Source organism: Lipotes vexillifer, unplaced genomic scaffold (assembly GCF_000442215.2).
Source record: "Lipotes vexillifer unplaced genomic scaffold, Lipotes_vexillifer_v1.1 scaffold196, whole genome shotgun sequence".
In the NCBI taxonomy this organism is placed as follows: Eukaryota; Metazoa; Chordata; class Mammalia; order Artiodactyla; family Lipotidae; genus Lipotes; species Lipotes vexillifer.
The window spans coordinates 3,409,850-3,416,715 of NW_006775077.1; positions in this window are offsets into that span (position 1 = coordinate 3,409,850).

Below are 6,866 nucleotides of genomic sequence, written 5' to 3' on the forward strand. Positions count from 1 at the left end.
AATCTACTCTCTTAGCAAATTTCAAGTATACAATATATATTATTAACTGTACTCACCATGCTGTACATTAGATCCTTAGAAATTTTATAACTGGAAGTTTGAACATTTTAATATCTCCCCAATTCCCCCGCCTCTCAGTCCCTAGTAACTTTTATTATACTCTGCTTCTTGAAGTTCTATTGTTTTAGATTCCACATATATATGAGATCATACAGTATTGTCTTTCTGTGTCTGGCTTATTTCACTGAGCAAAATGTCCTCCAGGTTCATCCAAGTTGTCGCAAATGATAGGATTTCCTTCTTCCGTGTGGCTGAATAATAGCCCAATTTACATATACGGATATAGATATCACATCTTCTTTATCCATTCGTCCACGGATGGACTTTCAGGTTGTTTCCATATTTTGGCTATTGTGACCAATCCAATGGTTCGTGATGTTAACGTCTGGCTTGGTAGTCAAACCAACACTTGAGGTGACAGCATAAAAACTAGAAGAGTTCTCTGATCTTAAGTTTGATGCTTTCCCCACCTGTTGCCTCCCCCTGATGTCTCCCTGTTACAGTTAGATGCACACTTATGTCCTCCTGATGCAGCTACTTTATGTTATGAAGCCTGTTGTCAAACATTTCCTGAGTGCAATTAAAGTGGGATGAAAATCACTGCCTTTCCTTTTTCTACCTGAAAAAAATCCTCGAGGCAGTGACCTGATGGTCCTGGCCTCTTGGTATTTGCTTCCTTCTATTTTGCATTATGTCAATAGTAAAAACTGTTCAATCCTTTTGTTTGCTGATGTTTTGACCGCAGCTGTAGACTTATCATCCATCATGCTAGAGAGTGAAATTAACACCATCAAACCCTACTGTAGTCACTCTGAAGTAAAAAAATTCCTTTTCAGGGACAATAATAGTTTCTTTCCAAGACTCTGCTTCCTCCCTCTTCTTCTGCATCTGGCTGTTGATGATCAGAGTGCGTCAATCTCTTCCACTTGACAGACCTTTGCATTTTTTTTTCCTTAAGTGACATTTGGATGATGTGTGTGACTCATGTGATGCTAATAATACTCTTCATATTCAACTCATTTTTGCCTCTTTATACTTACATAAGCAGAAAATTACTATATTTGTATAAAAACAGTTCTACAGAATTATCTGTGAACTTAGAGAATTACGATTTCAATTTGACACTAAAAATGTCACCGGTTGATTATTCCTGCCATCCCATCAGTCATGCTCTGAGATGTCATTTCATTTCACGGTAAGAGAGAAAAATGATGTTCTCAAAAGCAAAACAAAACGAAGAACAAACCAACATTTTATCTCAATAAAACCAAGACACCAGTCACATGTATCAGGGTTAGCTAATTATGGAAGAGGCATGCCATTTATTCTCATAGGAAAACGTATCATGTCAAGAAAACTACTTTTGAAAATACTAAAATGATTTATAACATCCTTGCCTCTACTGTATATGTTCAATAAATGCTTCTTGATGGAGTAACAGATGCCAGTTTTTATGCAAAAGTACTTTTTAAGAAATGTAAATATATGACAATTGTAGAAAAATATCTCTGTACTCTTGATGCTAGGATACAATATTCTATGTTCATAAAGTATTCTGATACTCTGCAGCTGAATATGAAATTTTAACTTTCCTGTGGGATTTTATATTTTTAGAAATGAAACTTTTATAAAACAGTTCCATTTTGTGAAGTATGACTTAAAAAATATATATACATATAAATATATATATACACACATATATATATATGATTGATATGGTAAGTTAATTAGAAAATTTACACTTACGTTCCAACATGTGCCTTTCCCCGATTCAAGGCATATCAAAAAGAAAATACAAGTCCTGATCTCTATAGTCAATGATCTTGCGCTCAAACAATAAAAAATATTTCAAAAGAAAAAGGCTGAACATAAAATGTGTGAGGAAATAATCTGTAAACTACTTAAGGATACACATTACAGTTTTTAATATTCATTAAAATTGTTTGAGAAGTATGTATGGAGGATTTGGTGCTTAATAGAGACCTCGAGGAAGTGCTAAGATTTGGATGAAAGTCTACAAAACACGTTAAAAAATTCAGCCACACATGCTGACTAGAGACAAAGCATTAGTTATTTAGAACATCTAAGAACTAAAAAAAGAAAAAAAATCATAATAACCATAAAATATCATAACACTCGTTATAAACAAAATTATGGTTATAAGAGTTGGCTCTGTAATGCATAACAAGCAAAAGAAAATTAATTTGATTTTGACTGTTTAGTTCCAACTAAAGGGAATTCATGTAATTCACAATGATATAATGGTTACCACTAAAATACACTGGGAAGGATTATTTAGATCCTTCTGCCTATTTCACCTGGTCATAAACATTTTCATACATAAAATAATGTGGACAAATTATTTTTATGTCATCCAGTTTGCCTATCTGAAAAGTATCCTTTGCCACACTTGAATCCTTTTGGTTTCTTGTTATGAGGTTTTTTAAAAAAATTAATTAATTCTTTAAAAAAAATTTTAACATCTTTATTGGAGTATAATTGCTTTACAATGGCATGTTAGTTTCTGCTTTATAGCAAAGTGAATCAGCTATACACATACATATATCCCCATATCTCCTCCCTCTTGCGTCCCCCTCCCTCCCACCCTCCCTATCCCACCCCTCTAGGTGGTCAAAAAGCACCGAGCTGATCTCCCTGTGCTGTGTGGCTGCTTCCCACTAGCTAGCTATTTTACATTTGGTAGTGTATATATGTCCATGCCACTCTCTCACTTCGTCCCAGCTTACCCTTCCCCCTCCCCGTGTCCTCAAGTCCATTCTCTACATCTACATCTTTATTCCTGTCCTGCCCCTAGTTTCTTCAGAACAATTTTTTTTTTTTTTTTGGTTCCATTATGAGTTTTTGCCAGTTTCCTTTGTAAGACTAGAAATGTCTGGGGAGGAAAGGTTTCCTTTGTTTTGATGCTCTTATACAATCACATATATGAAGGGACATGGGAAAGTAGGAACTGATGTAACTTAGCTGACTTTACAGTTATTAAAAATACAAACTAAAGGCGAATGGGTCAGAGAGGATACAACCACTTCTAATACTGGGATAAATTATTAACAACAACAAAAGAGTATAAGAGGGAAACTTCATTGATAATAAATGAGATCAGTCCTTAAAAGAGCTATGTGTTCAACGCTGAGGACTAGTACGTGAATGTGGGTTTACTCTCTGAAAAGCTGTACGTGCTGAAAATCCAAATAGGCAGTTTCGGCTGAAACGAGAAGAACATGTGGTCTGAGGGTGACTCCCCATTAACGCAGCCCTGGGGAATCTGTGAAAGGACACAGAGTTTAGTGGATTCTGATGGCTAACCTAAGAACTATGAGAATCCACGGGGGAGCAAGGAGGCTGAGTCCTGGGTCAGGAGGGTGCACTGATTTACGAGGGCTTCCACGACACAGCAACGCAAACTAGGTGGCTTACACAACACAAGTTTATTGTCTTAGGCTTCTGGAGGCCAGAAGTCCAAGACCAAGGTGTTAACAGAGTTGGTTCCTTCTGCGGTTTGTAAGGGAGAATCCGTGCTTCGTCCGGAGCTTCCAGTGGCTTCCTGGCAGCCTTTGGCTTTCCTTGGCTGGTAGATACATCACCCTTTGTGTCTGTGTCCAAATGACCTCTTTTTATAAGGACACCAGTCATATTGGAATAGGGACCCACCCTACTCCAGGATGACCTCAACTTAATAAATTAGTCCTGCAATCACCCTATTTTCAAACAAGTCACATTTTGAGGCACTGGAGTTTAGGACTTCAATATATGAATTTTGGGGGACACACTTCAACCCATAACATAGGGAAATGGGAGATTTTAGATCCAAAGGGGACCAGCACCATGAATGGGAGAACAGACTCAGGAAGAGATTCCTCCTTTCCCCTTTTCCCTGTCACCCCAAGCAGATCACAGCCTGTCCCACAGACACCCTGGTAAAGAGAATCCAGAATCAATAGAGGTGGCAGCGTGTATTAGTTTATTATTGCTGCTATAACAAATTACCACAGATTTGTGGCTTAAAACAAAACAAATTTATTATTTTATACTTCTGGGAGCCTTACCATTTTAAATGAACGATGTTTTTTCTTTCTATCAGACAGTAAGTTTTTGAGAGAAAGAACGGTAGTTCTTTTCATTATATTCTTAGTGATAAAAGAATATTTGGCTCACTTGTGGTATTTGAAAGCGTAAAAGAATTAACAAAACAGCATCTTTTTGCTGACGTAGTGCCCTTAAGTGTTCTGTTCATCAAGTACCTCTGCTCCCTTCCAAAAGGAAGGTTGAACATATTTTGCAAAATGTGATGTTTGAAATATTTCTATACATTTTTTACAATCAAATTCTATCAGTGCATGCTAACTCTAAAAATATTACTATTCCATCCAATAACTTTTAACAAAAACAAGAGTTAAATTGCTAACTTCCTCAGAAATTTTCAAATTGCAAACCCTCTGATAAGAAAAAGAAGAGGTCTTGAAAGCTAATTTTCATGTCTCAAGGTTTGTATGAATACTTACGTAGGAACGGGTGGTTGAGGGAGAAGCAAACCCAAGGCAAAGATGAGGGAGAAGGAATGTGAACATATAGGTGTGAGCGCTTTTGTCCTCTCAGCAAGAGAGGTTGTGTTTCCAGTCTCTGTGTGTCGTTGAAAGGGGAATACGGAACTCAATTCAGGGTCTAACTCTGGAGAGGATCCCATAATCTTTCAGCAGAAAAGTCTAGCAAAACCCACTCTTTCTAGGGTGAATGTCTCACGTACAGAGATTCTGGAATTTAAATTAGGTAGATATGGAACAAAACAAGCATAAATCTCAAGACATAACTTTACAGAAAGCGTATGATGTTTATGGACTGAAAGAAGCTATGAAACATTCAGAATGTTGCTGTCCTTGCTCATTTCATTTCAGGCTCAAAGTTCTTTTAAGACAAATGAATTTTTCTATGAATATCCTGAAGCACTAATAATAGCTTAAGTTTATTCTGCATATGCCCTCTCCTGGCCACAGTGATAGGAATAAAGTTTGAGGAACTGGTCTGTTCTCTCAGTCACTAGTATAGTGTATCTTAAAGTATAAATGTAGGCTTGAGGGCTTCCCTAGTGGCACAGTGGTTGAGAGTCCGCCTGCCAATGCAGGGGAGACGGGTTCGTGCCCCGGTCCGGGAAGATCCCACATGCCGCGGAGCAGCTAGGCCTGTGAGCCATGGCCGCTGAGCCTGCGCGTCCGGAGCCTGTGCTCCGCAACGGGAGAGGCCACAGCAGTGAGAGGTCCGCGTACCGCAAAAACAAACAAACATATATATATATATATAGGCTTGAGTTCCGGATATAGATTAGTAATTTACACCTCACTCACACCTGTTTTTACCGGCTTTGATTTCACTGATGTATGAGGACCCAACATTATTAAAATAAAAGATTTAAAAATTACCATGGCAATGTAACTTACTACTTGCTCAAGAGGGATTACCAATATTTTGGATGTATTTTAATCAAAATTTAAATTATTCTGTACTTTCATATTTTTCCAAAGGAATATCAGCATATACTTCTCAAATTAATTATATCTGAGATTATAGAAAACATAATATTAGGATAAAAGTTTTATAAAGCCATCATTGTATTGGAACCAGAACTGAAAAGAGAAGAGGTGATTTTTTTTTTCTTGGTAATTCTGAATTAATTTGGACCTTGACTCCTATTAGCTTCATTAATGTCAGTATATCCTGTATCATTGGGTTGGTTCATAAACGATTTTGTTGTTCATAGTATTTTATCTTAGGCAAGAACATCCAATGTTGTTAAGATAGGGCAAGGGTGTATTTCAAAGTTTGCCTCTTTCTGGGGAAGAGAAACAGTGTCAGAGCCAGAATATGCTGTTGGTGATAACTAGGGAATTATATTTTCTGTAAGGCTCTAATGAGCTCATCAAATATTTAGAAGGTCCTGCGTGAATGGTCAGATCAAGGATAAGCTGCGTTCAGTGTTATGGGTTCTGGTAACCAAGTAGATGAAACCAAAGAAGAGCTCTTCAATCTACTTCTAGTATTTTTTGTCCTTTTATTGTGAAAATGTTATTTATCAAATAACTGTTTCATCTTTATCATCACAGCCAGTAAAAATCAAGTGCTGGCAGTTTCCTATGTCTTGGACTTAGATGTCTCCGAGCAAGGTAATGCTGATTCTTCAGGCCACTACAATGCCATGGAACTCAGGGGGACTCTTAGGTCTATTGGTGAACAGAATGACATTTCCATGTCCTGAGGAAAGTGTTGTCACTCAACAAGTAAGCTCTTCATTTTTTTTTTTCCATAACAGAATCCCCCTCTTCTCACCTCACACCAGGAAAGAAATGAAAGTGGCTCCGAATAGGCTACCCCCAACTATGCCACTCTGGCATAATGATTTTTGTGAGCTGGAGACAACAGAAAAAAAGTAGACAAAGGATGAACTCTCTGCCCTCTCCTGTCTGCCTGGGAGCGGACCATAAATTCCTCTTGTGGAGGTCCCCCACCCCGCCCTCACTGTACTGGAAAGGAGATAACGACCCTACAGTGGGACAACAGTGCACGGAGAAGCGTCTGCACACGCAAACCTTACTAATCTTCTGTCAGCCTCCTCCATATATTTACTTTCCCATAGTTTTGCACCCCTGAAAGTCTAAACCCCTTTTCTTACATCTTCTACCAATATATTGTTCTTTGTTCAGGTGCTATACAGTCCCAAGTTCTAATCACCCCTTTGAGTTACTCCTCACTGGGTTTCTTCCTCACGTATACCTGGCGCACATGCTAATAAACTCTAT